At 38.7% G+C, this 17,089-nt stretch overlaps 1 non-coding gene across 1 annotated transcript; it reads left to right on the top strand.

Annotated features, from left to right (window-relative positions):
• Nucleotides 1–10,809: 10,809 nt before the first annotated feature.
• Nucleotides 10,810–10,916, top strand: LOC127740789 (small nucleolar RNA R71). The gene has a single exon (XR_008001647.1). It is a non-coding gene; the product is annotated as a small nucleolar RNA R71 (small nucleolar RNA).
• The last annotated feature ends 6,173 nt before the right edge of the window (nt 10,917–17,089 follow it).

Genomic DNA, 17,089 nt, shown 5'->3' with positions numbered 1-17,089 from the left:
AAGGGACAGAGAATCAGGTAGCAGATCACCTGTCCCGAATAGAACCAGTAGAAGGGGCGTCCCTCCCTCTTACTGAGATCTTTGAAAACTTTCCAGATGAGCAACTCTTTGCCATCCAGGAAGTGCCATGGTTTGCAGACATTGCAAACTACAAGGCAGTGAGATTCATACCCAAAGAGTACAGTAGGCAGCAATCAAAGAAGTTGATCACGAATGCAAAGTACTATCTTTGGGATGAACCATATCTCTTCAAGAGATGTGCAGATGGAGTAATCCGTAGATGTGTGCCTAAAGAAAAAGCGCAGAGGATCCTATGGCACTGCCATGGATCACAATATGGAGGACATTTTGGAAGTGAGCGAACAGCCACAAGAGTCCTCCAATGCGGCTTCTACTGGCCTACTCTCTATAAAGATTCCCGAGCATTTGTACTTAATTGTGACAGTTGCCAAAGATCTGGTAATCTGCCTCACAGTTATGCCATGCCTCAACAAGGGATCTTAGAGATTGAGTTGTTTGATGTTTGGGGTATTGACTTCATGGGACCTTTCCCACCATCATACTCAAACACATATATTCTGGTGGCAGTGGATTATGTATCCAAATGGGTGGAAGCTATTGCAACACCCACTAATGACACTAAGACAGTGTTAAAATTCCTCCAGAAACACATCTTCAGCAGATTTGGCACCCCTCGAGTACTAATTAGTGATAGGGGCACTCATTTCTGCAATAAACAGCTCTATTCTGCTTTGGTTTGTTATGGAGTTAGCCACAGGGTGGCCACTCCATATCACCCGAGTCAACCACAGGGTAGCCACTCCATATCATCCACAGACAAATGGGCAAGCTGAAGTCTCTAATAGAGAAATTAAAAGAATATTGGAACGGACTGTTATTAACCATAGAAAGGATTGGGCAAGAAGCTTGGATGATGCTCTGTGGGCATACAGAACAGCATTCAAGACCCCTATAGGGACCTCTCCATACCAGCTCGTGTATGGAAAGGCATGTCACTTGCCAGTGGAACTGGAACACAAAGTCTACTGGGCAACCAGATTCCTAAACCTTGATGCCAAGTTAGCTGGAGAAAAATGATTGCTCCAGTTAAATGAGCTCGAGGAATTTAGACTCAATGCTTTCGAGAATGCAAAAATTTACAAAGAAAAAGCAAAAAGATGGCATGATAAAAAACTGTCATCCAGAGTCTTTGAGCTAGGGCAGAAAGTTCTGCTATTTAATTCTAGGCTTAAATTATTCCCCGGGAAATTAAAATCTCGGTGGAGAGGTCCATATGTGATTACAAGTGTATCACCATATGGATATGTAGAGCTTCAGGATAATGACTCTAACAAAAAATTCATTGTTAATGGACAGAGAGTTAAACATTATCTTGAAAGCAATTTTGAGCAAGAATGCTCAAAACTGAGACTTGATTAAAACTCAGTAATAGTCCAACTAAAGACAATAAAGAAGCGCTTGTTGGGAGGCAACCCAGCCATTTACAAAATTTAATTTTATTTGTTTTTGTTAATTAATTGATTTTTACAGGTATATGTCAAAGTATCCTTCAAAAGGTAAAATAGCAATTTCTTGAATTCACAGAGTTACAGGGGAATTTGGAAGCTCACTGGCGTGAAAAAGCCAGTAAGAAACGTTTTGGGCGTTGAACGCCCAAAAGAAGCACCCACTGGGCGTTCAACGCCAGTAAGGGTAGCCATTTGGGCGTTCAACGCCAGAAAGAAGCAACAGCTGGGCGTTGAACGTCCAGGAGAAGCAGCAATTGGGCGTTAAACGCCCAAAACATGCAGCGTTTGGGCGTTTAACGCCAGGATGGTGGGAAGGAGGTAAAATTTGTTTTCCTTTACAAATTTTCTAAATTTTTATGTTTCAATTCATGATTTCTTGCATAAACATGTTTCAAAATATCATCCTTCAATTCCAAAATTTTTATCCTAATTTCTAAAAACCCTAATTTCTAAAATCCTTTTTCAAAAATATTAAATGCATCTTAATCCATAAAGACAAATTGTTTTCCAATCCAATCCAACTTTTTTTTTTAAGTTTTTCAAAACTCATCTATCTTTTTGAACTCTTTTCAAATCTTTTTAATTTCTTCTCATATCTTTTTCAACTCATCATATCTTTTGAATTTCGAATTTGCCTCTCCTACTATTCCTCTCATTTCTTTTCTTTTGCTTGAGGACAAGCAAACCTCTAAGTTTGGTGTGATTCGCCATGATCATTGAGCTCTCTAAGTTTGGTGTGATTTTCCATGATCACTGAGCTAAAACTCATTAAGATCATGGCACCTAAGGGAACAGGAAGAGTAAGGATGTGAACTGAAGGAACTGAAGCGTCAGAAATTAATTCTTGAAGGACCAAGCATCCCACAGACTAGAGGAACATCCACTTTCCAAAATAAAGGTCGTTGAGTTCTAATCTTTGCCTTAACTCTGTGATAACTGTTCTTATTAGGAATTTACCTTAGAAGTTATATATTAGTAGTAGTAATTAGTATCTCTACTTTGATTTTAATTCCAATTAAGTTATAATTTATTTTTCTTATCATCATCAAACATGAATAAGATAGTAGATTTTTGGAATAAAGAGGCAATATTTTTTCCGAGTTCTTAATAAGAAAAATTCTAATTATTTATATGTGGTGGCAATACTTTTTATCTTCTGAATGAATGCTTGAACAGTGCATATTTTTGATCTTGTTGTTTATGAATGTTAAAATTGTTGGCTCTTGAAAGAATGATGAAAAAGAGAAATGTTATTGATGATCTGAAAAATCAAAAAAATTGATTCTTGAAGTAAGAAAAAGCAGTGAAAAAGCTAAAGCTTGTGCAAAAAGAAAATAGAAAGAAAAAGAAAAAGCAAGCAGAAAAAGCCAATAGCCCTTAAAACTAAAAGGCAGGGGTAAAAAGGATCCAAGGCTTTGAGCATCAATGGATAGGAGGGCCCAAGGAAATAAATCCAGGCCTAAGCAGCTAAATCAAGCTGTCCCTAACCATGTGTTTGTGGCATGCAGGTCCAAGTGAAAAGCTTGAGACTGAGTGGTTAACGTCGTGATCCAAAGCAAAAAGAGTGTGCTTAAGAGCTCTGGACACCTCTAACTGGGGACTTTAGCAAAGCTAAGTCACAATCTGAAAAGGTTCACCCAGTTATGTGTCTGTGGCATTTATGTATCCGGTGGTAATACTGGAAAACAAAGTGCTTAGGGCCACGGCCAAGACTCATAAAGTAACTGTGTTCAAGAATCAACATACTACACTAGGAGAATCAATAATACTATCTGAATCCTGAGTTCCTATGGATGCCAATCATTCTTAATTTCAAAGGATAAAGTGAGATGCCAAAACTATTCGGAAGCCAAAAAGCTACCAGCCCCGCTCATCTAATAAGAATCTGAGCTTCACTTAAAATTCTGAGATATTATTGCTTCTTAATTTCTTTTCATCCTATTTTATTTATCTAGTTCCTTGAGGACAAGCAACAGTTTAATTTTGGTGTTGTGATGAGCGGATATTTTATACGCTTTTTGGGGGTAATTTCATGTAGATTTTAGTATGTTTTAATTAGTTTTTAATAGAATTTTATTAGTTTTTAAGCAAAAATCATATTTCTGGACTTCACTATGAGTTTTTATATTTTTCTGTGATTTCAGGTATTTTCTGGCTGAAATTGAGGGAGCTGAGCAAAAATCTGATTTAGGCTAAAAAAGGACTGCTGATGCTGTTGGATTCTGACCTCCCTGCACTCGGAATGGATTTTTTGGAGATACAGAAGTTCCATTGGCACGCTCTTAATTGGGCTGGAAAGTAGACATCCAGGGCTTTCTAGCAATATATAATAGTCCATACTTTGCACGAAGATAGATGACGTAAACTGGCGTTGAACGCCAGTTCCATGCTGTTGTCTGGCGTCCAGTGCCAAAAACAGGTTACAAGTTGGAGTTCAACGCCCAAAACACGTTACAACCTGGCGTCCAACTCCAGAAACAGCCCAAGCACGTGAGAGGCTTAAGTCTCAGCCCCAGCACACACCAAGCGGGCCCCAGAAGTGAATTTCTGCACCAATTATCTTAGTTTACTCATATTCTGTAAACCTAGGTTACTAGTTTACTATTTAAACAACTTTTAGAGACTTATTTTGTATCTCATGACATTTTTCAGATCTGAATTTTATACACTTTGATGGCATGAGTCTCTAAACTCCATTGTTAGGGGTGAGGAGCTCTGCAGCGTCTCGATGAATTAATGCAATTGTTTCTATTTCTCCATTCAAACGTGTGTGTTCCTATCTAAGATGTTCATTCGCGCTTAATTATGAAGAAGGTGATGATCCATGACACTCATCACCTTCCTCAATCCATGAATGTGTGCCTGACAACCACCTCCGTTCTACATCAGATTGAATGAGCTTCTCTTAGATTCCTTAATCAGAATCTTCGTGGTATAAGCTAGAATTGATGGCGGCCACTCTTGAGGATCCGAAAAGTCTAAACCTTGTCTGTGGTATTCCGCGTAGGATTCAAGGATTCAATGGCTGTGACGAGCTTCAAACTCGCGATTGCTGGGCGTGATGACAAACGCAAAAGGATCAATGGATCCTATTCCAACATGATCGAGAATCAACAGCTGATTAGCCGTGTTGTGACAGAGCATCTGGACCGTTTTCACTGAGAGGATGGGAGGTAGCCACTGACAATGGTGACACCCTACATACAGCTTGCCATGGAAGGAACTTTGCACTTTAGAATTGAGTTGAATATTACATTACAGGAATTCAGAAGACAAAGCATCTCCAAAACTCCAACATATTCTCCATTACTGCATTACAAGTAATTAATTTACACTCTTTTATTTTTCTAATAATTCAAACTGATAATTTTAATAAAAATCCTGACTAAGAATAATAAAATAAACATAGCTTGCTTTAAACCAATAATCTCCGTGGGATCGACCCTTACTCATGTAAGGTATTACTTGGACGACCCAGTGCACTTGCTGGTTAGTTGTGCAGATTGCAAAAAGTGTGATTGCAATTTCGTGCATCAGCTAAGCGAGTAACGAAGATAATGGGTGATTGTCATGGGTCACCCCTTTATTCTGACTTAACTGAATTAAGTACGAGAGTATATCTTGGAGAAGAAGTAGGCGTGAATTGAAAGAAAAACAATAGTACTTGCATTAATTTATGAAGAACAGCAGAGCTCCTCACCTTAATCTATGAGGTGTAGAAACTCCACCATTGAAAATATATAAGAGAAAAAGGTCTAGGCATGGCCGAATGGCCAGCCTCCCAAATGTGATCAAAAGATCCAAAGATGTTCCAAAAGACAGTAAAAGGTGCTATTTATACTAAACTAGTTACTATGGTTTACAAAAAATGAGTAACTAAGTGCAGATAGTGCAGAAATCCACTTCCGGGGTCCACTTGGTGTGTGCTTGGGCTGAGCTTTGAAGCTTTCACGTGCATAGGCCATCCTTCGAGTTAAACGCCAGCTTGGATGCCAGTTTGGGCGTTTAACTCCAGTTCTGGTGCCAGTTCCGGCGTTTTACGACAGAAAAAGGTCTCTGGTGGGCGTTTGGACGCCAGTTTAGGCCATCAAATCTTAGGCAAAGTATGGACGATTATACATTGTTGGAAAGCCCAAGATGTCTACTTTCTAACGCAATTAAGAGCGTGCCAATTGAACTTTTGTAGCTTTATGAAATCCACTTCAAGTGCAGGAGGGTCAGAATCCAACAACATATGTAGTCCTTTGAAAATACTTGAAAATACTTGAAATCACAGAAAAACACATAAACTCATAGTAAAGTCCAGAAATGTGATTTTTGCATAAAAACTAATAAAAATATACTAAAAAGTGACAAAACATACAAAAAACTACCTAAAAACAATGCCAAAAAGCGTATAAATTATCCGCTCATCACAACACCAAACTATTGTTGTTTGTCCCCAAGCAACTAAAAACAAATTAGGATAAAAAAAGAGAATATACAACAAATTTCAAAACATCAATGAAGCTTAGTTTCAATTAGATGAGCGGGACTAGTAGCTTTTTGTTTCTGAACAGTTTTGGCATCTCACTTTATCCTTTGAAGTTCAGAATGATTGGCATCCATAGGAACTCAGAATTCAGATAGTGTTATTGATTCTTCTAGTTCAGTATGTTGATTCTTGAACACAGCTACTTATGAGTCTTGGCCGTGACCCTAAGCATCTTGTTTTCCAATATTACCACCAGATACATAAATGCCACAGACACATAACTGGGTGAACCTTTTCAGATTGTGACTCAGCTTTGCTAGAGTCCCCAGTTAGAGGTGTCCAGAGTTCTTAAGCACACTCTTTTGCTTTGGATCACGACTTTAACCACTCAGTCCTAAGCTTTTCACTTGGACCTTCATGACACAAGCACATAGTTAGGGACAGCTTGATTTAGCTGCTTAGGCCAGGATTTTATTCCTTTGGGCCCTCCTATCCACTGATGCTCAAAGCCTTGGATCCTTTTTACCCTTGCCTTTTGGTTTAAAGTGCTATTGGCTTTTTCTGCTTTCTTTTTCTTTTTCTTTCTTTTTCTCTATTTTTTGCCCTTTTTTTTCGCAAGCTTTGTGTTTTTCACTACTTTTTCTTGCTTCAAGAATCAATTTTATGATTTTTCAGATTATCAATAACATTTCTCTTTTTTCATTATTCTTTCAAGAGCCAACAATTTTAACATTCATAAACTTCACTATAAAAAATATGCACTATTCAAGCATTCATTTAGAAAACAAAAAGTATTGCCACCACATCAAAATAATTAAACTAATTCAAGATAGATTTCGAAATTCATGTACTTCTTGTTCTTTTGAAAAAAGAAACATTTTTCTTTTAAGCAAGGTGAATGATTCATGGAACATTCAAAGCATTAAGACATAGACACTAAACACTAATGATCATGTAATAAAGTCACCAATATCGACAAAACATAAAGCATAAAAACTAAAAAACAGAAAAACAAGAACAAGGAAATTAAAGAACGGGTCCACCTTAGTGACGGCGGCTAGTTCTTCCTTTTGAAGATCCTATGGAGTGCCTGAGCTCCTCAATATCTCTTCCTTGCCTTTGTTGCTCCTCCCTCATGGCTCTTTGGTCCTCTCTAATTTCATGGAGGATAATGGAGTGCTCTTGGTGCTCCATCCTTAGTAGCTGCATGTTGGAACTCAAATCTCCTAAAGAGGTGTTGAGTTGCTCCCAATAGTTGTGTGGAGGAAAATGCATCCCTTGAGGCATCTCAGGGATTTCTTGATAAAGGACTTCCTCATGCTTTTGTTGAGGTCCATGAGTGGACTCTCTTGTTTGCTCCATCCTCTTTTTAGTGATGGGTTTGTCCTCTTTAATGAGGATGTCTTCCTCTATGACAATTCCGGCTGAATTGCATAGGTGACAGATGAGATGAGGAAAGGCTAACCTTGCCAAAGTGGAAGGCTTGTCAGCCACCTTGTATAGTTCTAGAGGTATGATCTCATGAACTTCCACTTCCTCTCCAATAATGATACTATGGATCATGATAGCCCGATCCACAGTTACTTCGGACCGGTTGCTAGTGGGAATGATAGAGCATTGGATGAACTCTAACCATCCTCTAGCCATGGGTTTGAGGTCAAGCTTTCTCAGTTGAACCGGCTTGCCTTTGGAGTCTCTCTTCCATTGGGCTCCTTCCACACAGATATCCATGAGGACTTGGTCCAACCTTTGATCAAAGTTGATCCTTCTTGTGAAAGGATGAAGATCACCTTGCATCTTTGCCAAGTTGAACGCCAACCTCACAGTTTCTAGACTGAAATTCAAGTATTTCCTCCAAACCACTGTGAGTCAATTCTTTGGGTTCGAGTTCACACTTTGATCATGGTTCTTTGTGATCCATGCGTTAGCATAGAACTCTTAAACCCTTAAGATTCCGACTTATTGGATGGGGTTGGTGAGAACTTCCCAACCTCTTCTTTGAATCTCTTGTCGGATCTCCGGATATTCGCTCTTTTTGAGCTTGAAGGGGACCTCGGGGATCACCTTTTTCTTGGCCACAACTTCATAGAAGTGGTCTTGATGGACCTTTGAGATGAATCTCTCCATCTCCCATGACTCAGAGGTGGAAGCAATTGCCTTCCCTTTCCTCTTTCTAGAGGTTTCTCCGGTCTTACGCGCCATTAATGGTTATGGAAAAGCAAAAAGAAACGCTTTTTCCCACACCAAACTTAAAAGGTTTGCTCATCCTCAAGCAAAAGAAGAAAGAAAGGAGGAGATGGAGGTGTAGGAGTGGTTCGGCCAAGGGGGGTTGAAAGTGTTTGTGATGTGTGAAAATAAAGGAGTAAGGAGTGGTATTTATAAGGTAAGAAATCTATGTGATAGGGGTTGGGTTTGGGAGGGAAATGGTTTGAATTTGAGTGGGTGGGGGTAGGTGAGTTGTATGATGAGAAATAGCGGATGGATGTGAGTGGTGAAGAGATTATGGGGAAGAGGGTAGGATTTGATAAGTGAATGGTGTTTGGGGAAGAGTGTTATGGAAATGTGTGAAGAGGAATGTGAGTGAGTTAGGGTAGGTAGGGATCCTGTAGGGTCTACAGATCCTGAGGTGTCAAGAATTTCTCATCCCTGCACCTTTCTGGCATTTAAACGCCCTCTGTGTGGCATTTCTAGCGTTAAATGCCAGGCTGATGCCCCCTTTCTGGCATTAAACACGAGTATGGCTACCAGTTCTGGCGTTTAATGCCCAGAATGCTGCCAGACTGGGCGTTAAATGCCCATTTTGCTACCCTTACTGGCGTTAAATGCTAGTCTAGCTACCATTTTTGGCATTAAACGCCAGTCTGGCTGCCATTTTTGATGTTTAACGCCCAGAATGCTGCCAGACTGGGCGTTAAACGCCCATTTTGCTGTCCTTACTGGCATTTAAACGCCAGTAAGCTCGTCCTCCAGGGTATGCTATTTTTTATGCTATTTTTGATTCCGCTTTAATTCTACAGCTGTTTTTGTGACTTCTCATGATCATCAACCTAAAGAAAACATATACTAACAATAGAGAATAAAATGAAAAAGTAATTAATATAGATAAATAAAATTGGGTTGCCTCCCAATAAGCGCTTCTTTAATGTCAATAGCTTGACAGGAAGCTCTTACAGAGCTTCACAGATGCTTAGAGCATGGTTGTGGCCTCCCAACACCAAACTTAGAAGTTGAGTGTGGGGGCTCTGTCTGACTCTGTATTGAGAGAAGCTTTTCATGCTTTTTCTCCATGTTAATAGAAGAAGATCCATGAGTCTTAAACACAAGGTAGTCCCCATTCACTTGAAGGACTAACTCTCCTCTATCCACATCAATCACAGCCCTTGCTGTGGCTAGAAAGGGTCTTCCAAGGATGATGGATTCATCCTCATCCTTCCCAGTGTCTAGGATTATGAAGTCAGCAGGGACGTAAAGGCCTTCAACCTTCACTAAGACATCCTCTACAAGTCCATAAGCCTGTTTCATTGATTTGTCTGCCTTCTCTAGTGAGATTCTTGCAGCTTGTATCTCAAAGATCCCTAGTTTCTCCATTATAGAAAGTGGCATGAGGTTGATACCTGACCCCAAGTCACACAGAGCCTTTTCAAAGGTCATGGTGCCTATGGTGCAAGGTATTAAGAACTTTGGGATCCGATTTCTTTTGAGGCAATGTCTGCTGAATCCATGTATTCAGTTTATTGATGAGCAATGTAGGTTCATCCTCCCAAGTCTCATTACCAAATAACTTGGCATTCACCTTCATGATTGCTCCTAGATACTGAGCAACTTGCTCTTCAACAGTGTCTTCGTCCTCTTCAGAGGAAGAATATTCATCAGAGCTTATGAATGACAATAGTAAGTTCACTGGAATCTCTATGGTCTCTGTATGAGCCTCAAATTCCTTTGGTTCCTCAATAGGAAACTTCTTTTTGGTCAGTGGACGTCCCTTGAGGTCTTCCTCACTGGGAATCACTGCCTTTTCACTCTCTCCAGGTTCGGCCATTTTGGTTATAGTTATGGCCTTGCACTCTCTTTTGGGATTCTCTTCTGTATTGCTTGGGAGAGTACTAGGAGGAGTTTCAGTAACTCTTTTACTCAGCTGACCCACTTGTGCCTCCAAATTTTCGATGGGGGACCTTGTTTCATTCATGAAATTGGGAGTGGTCTTAGATAGATCAGAAACTATAGTTGCTAAGCCAAAAAGAAGCTCTGCTCAGAATTCTCTGTCTATTGTTGAAAAGATGATGGAAAAGATTTGCTATTGCCAAACTTATTTCTCCCACCATTATTGTTGTTGAAGCCTTGTTGAGGCTTCTATTGATCCTTCCATGAGAAATTTAGATGATTCCTCTATGAAGGATTATAGGTGTTTCCATAGGATTCTCCCATGTAATTCACCTCTTCCATTGTAGGATTCTCAGGGTCATAAGCTTCTCCTTCAAAGGAGGCTTCTTTAGCACTACCGGATGCATCTTGCAATCCAGTCAAATTTTGAGAAATCATATTGACTTGATGAGTCAATATTTTGTTCTGAGCTAATATAGCATTCAGAGTATCAATCTCAAGAATTCCTTTCTTCTGAGTCATCACATTATTCACAGGATTTTTTTCAGAAGTGTACATGAACTGGTTATTTGCAACCATCTCAATGAGTTCCTGGGCTTCTGCAGGGGTTTTCAGATGAAGAGATCCACCAGCAGAATGGTCCAATGACATCTTAGACAATTCAGACAGACCATCATAGAATATGCATATGATGCTCCATTCTGGAAGCATGTCAGGAGGACACCTTTTGGTTAATTGCTTGTATCTTTCCCAAGCTTCATAGAGGGATTCACCTTCCTTCTTTTGAAGGTTTGGACTTCCACTCTAAGCTTGCTCATCTTTTGATGTGGAAAGAATTTGGTCAAGAAAGCATTGACCAACTTGTCCCAAGAGTTCAGGCTTTCTCTAGGTTGTGAGTCCAACCATATCCTAGCTCTGTCTCTTACAGTAAAGGAGAAAAGCTTAAGTCTGTAGACCTCGGGATCAACCCCATTGGTCTTGACAGTATCACAGATCTGCAAGAATCGTACTAAGAATTGATGAGGATTTTCCGATAGAAGTCCATAAAACTTGCAATTCTGCTGCATTAGAGAAACTAATTGAGGCTTAAGCTCAAAGTTGTTTGCTCCAATGGCAGGAATTGAGATGCTTCTTCCATAGAATTTGGAAGTTGGTGCAGTATAGTCACCAAGCATCTTCCTTGCATCTCTAGCATTATTGTTGGGTTTGCTTCTTTTTCGAAATTCTCTGTAAGGTCCTCTCAAGAGTGTTGTGCTTTAGCTTCTCTTAGCTTCTTCTTCAGAGTCCTTTCAGGTTCAGGATCAGCTTTAACAAGAATGTTTTTATCCCTGTTTCTGCTCATATGAAAAAGAAGAGAACAAAGGGAGTAGTGGAATCCTCTATGTTACAGTATAGAGATTCCTTGATGTGTCAGAAGAAAAGAAGAATAGAGAATAAGAAGAATTCGAACATAGAGGGAGAGAGAGGGTTCGAATTATAAGTAGAAGAGAATTGTTAGCAAATAAATAGAAAGAGATGAGAGAGAGAGAGAGTATTCAAAAATTAAAAAGATTTTTGAAAAAGTGGTTAGTGATTTTCGAAAATTGGAAGTGGAAAAGTGGTTAGGTGGTTTTGAAAAAGATAAGAAATAGTAATTAGTTGAAAAAGATTTGAAAATAATTTTGAAAATATAAGAAGTTAGAAAAAAGATTTTGAAATCAAAATTTAAAAAGATATGATTGAAAAAGATTTGACTGAAAAATATATGATTTTAAAAAGATATGATTGAAAAGATATGATTGAAAAAGATTTGATTTTTAAAATTGATGACTTAACTAACAAGAAACTAAAAGATATGATTCTAAAATTCAAAGATTGAACCTTTCTTAACAAGAAAGTAACAAACATGCAATTTTTTGAATCAAAACATTAATTGTTAGCAAGGATTTTTAAAAATGTGGAAAGATAAGATTTTAAAATTATGAATTAAAACATGAAAATTTGAAAAATTTTGAATTGGAAATGAAATTACATCCCTTGTGTCATCCTGGCGTTAAACGCCCAGAAAGATATCCATTCTGGCATGTAACACCTACGTGGCTGCCTCTTTGGGCGTTTAATGCCCAGCCAGATACCCTGGCTGGCGCTAAATGCCAGAAATCCTTCTTTACTAGGCATTTTTCTAAACGCCTAGAATGCTGCCCATTCTGGCGTTTAACGGACAGAATGGTACCTTTACTGGCATTAAACACCCAAAATGATAGCCATCCTGGCGTTTAACACCCAAATTGCCTCTTTACTGATGTTTTAACGCTAGTGCAAGGACACTTTGAATGTCAAGATGAACACCAAGAACACTTTGAAGATCATGATGAACATCAAGGACATATTTTTGAAAATCTATAAGAAGAGAAAGACATGCAAGACACCAAACTTAGAAATTTTGAATGTTCAAACACTATGATTTTGAAAATGCATACAAAAAACAACATATAACACAAAACAAGAAAATTATGAGATTGAACAAAGGAAATCGTTAAGAACAACTTGAAGATCACAGAAGAACACAATGCATTTTTTTTGTTTTTATGATTTTATTAAAATTTTTTTGTATTTTTAGAAAATAAAAATAAAAAGCTTAAATATAAAATAAAATTACCCAATCTAAGCAACAAGATGAACCGCCAGTTGTCCAAACTCGAATAATCTCCGGCAACGGCGCCAAAAACTTGGTGCGTGAAATTGTGATCACACTTTTCACAACTCCGCACAACTAACCAGCAAGTGCACTGGGTCGTCCAAGTAATAAAACCTTACGCGAGTAAGGGTCGATCCCACAGAGATTGTCAGCTTGAAGAAAGCTATGGTCATCCTGTAAATCTCAGTCAGGCGGATTCAAATGGTTATGAGGTTTTGATAATTAAAAGATAAATAAAACTTAAAATAAAATAAAGATACTTATGTAATTCATTGGTGGGAATTTCAGATAAGCGTTTGGAGATGCTTTGTTGCTCTTGAACCTCTGCTTTCCTATTGTCTTCATCCTATTATGTGTGCTCCCTTCCATGTCAAGCTGTATGATCCTCTCAGTGAAAATGGTCCTCTACGGTTTTTGTACGGCTAATCAATTGTCGGATTTCTCGTCTCGGATGAAAAATACCGGGTACAGCTACCGCATGGCTAATCATCTGTCGGTTCTCACTTGTGTCGGAATAGGATCCCTTGATCCTTTTGCACACTATCATTGTGCCCAACAGTCGCGAGTTTGAAGCTCGTCACAGTCATCCCTTCCCAGATCCTACCACAGACAAGGTTTAGACTTTTCGGATCTCAGGAATGTTGTCTATTGGTTTTAGCCTATACCACGAAAGTTCTAATCTCAGATTCGGATGCACTGTTGTCAGGAGAGACGATGCAAATTGCGAATCAGAGACCAAAGAGAATATACTCTAGCTGTTGTCCAATGACTACATTGAACATCATGTAGACCGCTTGTGGTTGTCAGGCATGCGGATCTTGCCTAAGCGAGTAACGAAGATGATGGGTGACTATCACGGGTCACCCCTTCATTCTGACTTAACTGAATTAAGTACGAAAGTATATCTTGGAGAAGAAGTAGGTGTGAATTGAAGAAAAACAATAGTACTTGCATTAATTCATGAAGAACAGCAGAGCTCCCCACCTTAATCTATGAGGTGTAGAAACTCCACCGTTGAAAATACATAAGAGAAAAAGGTCTAGGCATGGCCGAATGGCCAGCCTCCCAAATGAGATCAAAAGATCAAAAGATCCAAAGATGTTCCAAAAGATAGTAAAAGGTGCTATTTATACTAAACTAGTTACTAGGGTTTACAGAAAATGAGTAACTAAGTGCAGATAGTGCAGAAATCCACTTTCGGGGCCCACTTGGTGTGTGCTTGGATTGAGCTTTGAAGCTTTCACATGCGTAGGCCATCCTTGGAGTTAAATGCTAGCTTGGATGCCAGTTTGTGCGTTTAACTCCAGTTCTGGTGCCAGTTCCGGTGTTTTACGCCAGAAAAGGGTCTCTAGTGGGCATTTGGACGCCAGTTTGGGCCATCAAATCTCAGGCAAAGTATGGACTATTATACATTTCTGGAAAGCCCAAGATGTCTACCTTCCAACAAAATTAAGAGCACGCCAATTGGGCTTCTATGGCTCAAGAAAATCCACTTCGAGTGCAGGATGGTCAGAATCCAACAGCATCTGCAGTCCTTTCTCAGTCTCTGAATCAGATTTTTGCTCAGGTCCCTCAATTTCAACCAAAAAAACTTGAAATCACAGAAAAATACACAAACTCATATTAAAGTCCAGAAATGTGATTTTTGCATAAAAACTAATAAAAATATACTAAAAACTGACAAAAATATACTAAAAACTACCAAAAAACAATGCCAAAAAACGTATAAATTATCCGCTCATCAAATGGCTTAAAGGATGGAAAGAAAGCATGCAAAAGTGGAAGGAATACAGGAAATTGAAGGAATTGCTAAGCTGTCAACCATGACCTCTTCATACTAAATCGATTATAACTTGAGCTACAGAAGTCCGAATGAGGCGGTTCCAGTTGCGTTGGAAAACTAACATCCAGAATTTCGAAATGATATATAATTTGCCATAGTTGCCTTGTAGTTAGGCGACACGCATGCATGGATCACGCGTATGCGTGACCTTGCAAAAGTTCAACGACGCATACGCTGGGGCGATTTCTGGGCTATTTTTGGCTCAGTTTCAAGCCCAAAAACACAGATTAGAGGCTGCAGTGTGGGGGAATCATTCATTCACTTCTCATTCACATAATCTTAGGTTTTACATGAAGTTCTCTAGAGAGAGAGGCTCTCTCCTTTCTCTAGGTTTTAGGTTTTTAGGCTTATTTCTTCTCAATTTCAGAATTCTACCTTGCTTCAATTTAGGTTTCTTCTACTTAAATTGTTCTATTACTTTAATTTATCTACTCCTCTTGTTGATTCCTTCATCTTGCTAATTTAGTTTATGAGTTCATGTGTTACTGTCAATTTTCATTAATGCAATTTATGTTCCTTTATTTTTATTTTGTTAATTCCTCTATTTTTATTTGTTAGTCATGGATGTTTGCAATTGGTTGTTTAGATTTAATATTCCTTGTTAATTTTATACGTTTTTATTTTGCGCCTTCCAAGTGTTTGATAAAATGCTTGGTTGGGTTTTAAATTAAATTTTTGGTATTCTTAGCTTAGATTGAGTAATTTGGAGACTTTTGAATTATCAAAGTCTCTTGTTGGTTGGTAATTAATAATTGCTAGTTGGCTTAAACTTCACTAAATCTAGTCTTTGATTAGGACTTGTGAACTTAAGTTAATTTTGCTCACTTGACTTTCCTTCATTGTTAGAGATTAACTAAGTGAAAGAAAAAGGCAATTACCATCACAATTGGCAACGATAATGAGGATAGGACTTCTAATTCTCAATCCTTGCTAGGACTTTTCTTAGTTGTTATTTTATTTCCTTGTTATTTACATTACTTGTTCCTTATTTCAAAACCCCAAAAAAAATATACTTTTTTCATAACCAATAATAAATACACTTCCCTGCAATTCCTTGAGAGACGACCCGAGGTTTAATACTTCGGTTAATTTTATTGGGTTTGCTTAAGTGATAAACAAATTAAATTTGATTGAGAGTAATTTGTCAGTTTAGAACTATACTTGCAACGCGACTATTTTAAGAAATTCTTTACCGATGATTTTCCCCCATCAATTTTTGGCGCCGTTGCCGGGGAATTACAAACGTGTCTCTTATTATTGGTTAGTGTAAATATTTTCTTTTTGCTTGTTTGTTAGTTTTAAGACTTTGTTACTTATTTTTATTAGCTTTTGTTTTTATTTTCTTTTGTTACCATGAATTCTCACCCCCTTTGGCTATGAGTTTGGTTCAAATTATTATTGTAGGAAATGGAGATTATAATGAGAACATGCATCAAGGATGGGACAATCAAAGGTGGGAGGAACCTCAAGCTTGTGATCAACCATTTTGGCAACAACCTCCACCAACGTACTATGAGCAAGAGCCATTCCAGGATGCATATGAAGACAATACCTATGGTGGACCTCCTTGTAGTTACCAACAAGTCCTACCATATGGCTATGAACCCCCTCCACAACATAGCTTTGAACCACCGTACTCACAAGCCCCATGTTACCAAACACCCCCATATGACCCTAATCCCTACCCACCATACCAAGAGCCTTATGAGCCATACGAGCCATACATAGAACCATCCCAATTCCAACACAATTACCCCCAAGAACCACCACCTCAATATACACCATCTTTATATCCTTATCAAGAAGAACTACCTCCGTATTATGAGCCTTTTCTCCCAACAAATGAACCCCCTATCCACCCCAAGCTCCCATAGATGATACCTTTACTATAATTCGCCAAGGGCAAAGAGAGCTTCAAACTACACTTACCTCTGCTCTCACTGGTCTCACCTCTACTCTCCAAGCTCTTATATCCCATGTGGATCCATCAATCCAAGAGCAACATGATCCCAATTATGCTAGTGACATGGAATAAGAGAGAAGGGATCGTCTTAGGGACTTAATGGATCGCGTTCATGAATCCATACTTCAAAAGAAGCAAGAGGAGACCCAAAAGATGAAGGTAGTAGAAACCCTTGAAGAAAGTTGTCAAGAGGTGGAAGAAATCAAGGAGGAGTTTGATTTTGTACTAGAGCAAGTGGAGAAAGCCAAAATTATAGAAGAAAAGGAAGTGGTTGAAGACTTAGGAGATGTAGAACCTCCATGGGAAACTCAAGTCATAGAGCCTCCCTCTAAGACATTTGAAGTTGATGTTAAGGAGGGTGTACAACCTCCAAGGCATATCTTGGTTAAAGACTTCGAGGAGCTTGATCATGAAATGAATTAAATAATTGAGGAGTTTTTATCTACAATTGAATCCTCTCCCATTGGACTTGAAGAAGAGGTTAATGTTGAAGAAGCGTGTC

Source organism: Arachis duranensis, chromosome 7, assembly GCF_000817695.3.
Source record: "Arachis duranensis cultivar V14167 chromosome 7, aradu.V14167.gnm2.J7QH, whole genome shotgun sequence".
In the NCBI taxonomy this organism is placed as follows: Eukaryota; Viridiplantae; Streptophyta; class Magnoliopsida; order Fabales; family Fabaceae; genus Arachis; species Arachis duranensis.
This window is presented reverse-complemented; position numbering and strand designations above follow the sequence as displayed.